Below are 315 nucleotides of genomic sequence, written 5' to 3' on the forward strand. Positions count from 1 at the left end.
CCCCCCCACAACAGCAAGCTCTATGCGCTTTGCACTATACATTTTGTATTATTACCCCAGCAGACCAAAGAACACTCAGAAACATTTTCTCAAACACTAACAAACTGACAAGATATTTCGCTGTCTATAGCTGGGTATCCATTCCCACCTGGGTGAAGTGAGAAAAATGTGTGTAAAGTGCCTTTCCCAAGGACACAATGTTGGGCCCCTGTTGGGATTCGAACCCGCGACCTTAGGGTTGCGAGTCCGAGAGCCTAACCACTAGGCCACAGACGCCACACACATATACTTATACTCACACTCACACACACACAC

The sequence above is a fragment of the Aplysia californica genome, unplaced genomic scaffold (genome assembly GCF_000002075.1).
Source record: "Aplysia californica isolate F4 #8 unplaced genomic scaffold, AplCal3.0 scaffold00075, whole genome shotgun sequence".
Taxonomy (NCBI): domain Eukaryota; kingdom Metazoa; phylum Mollusca; class Gastropoda; order Aplysiida; family Aplysiidae; genus Aplysia; species Aplysia californica.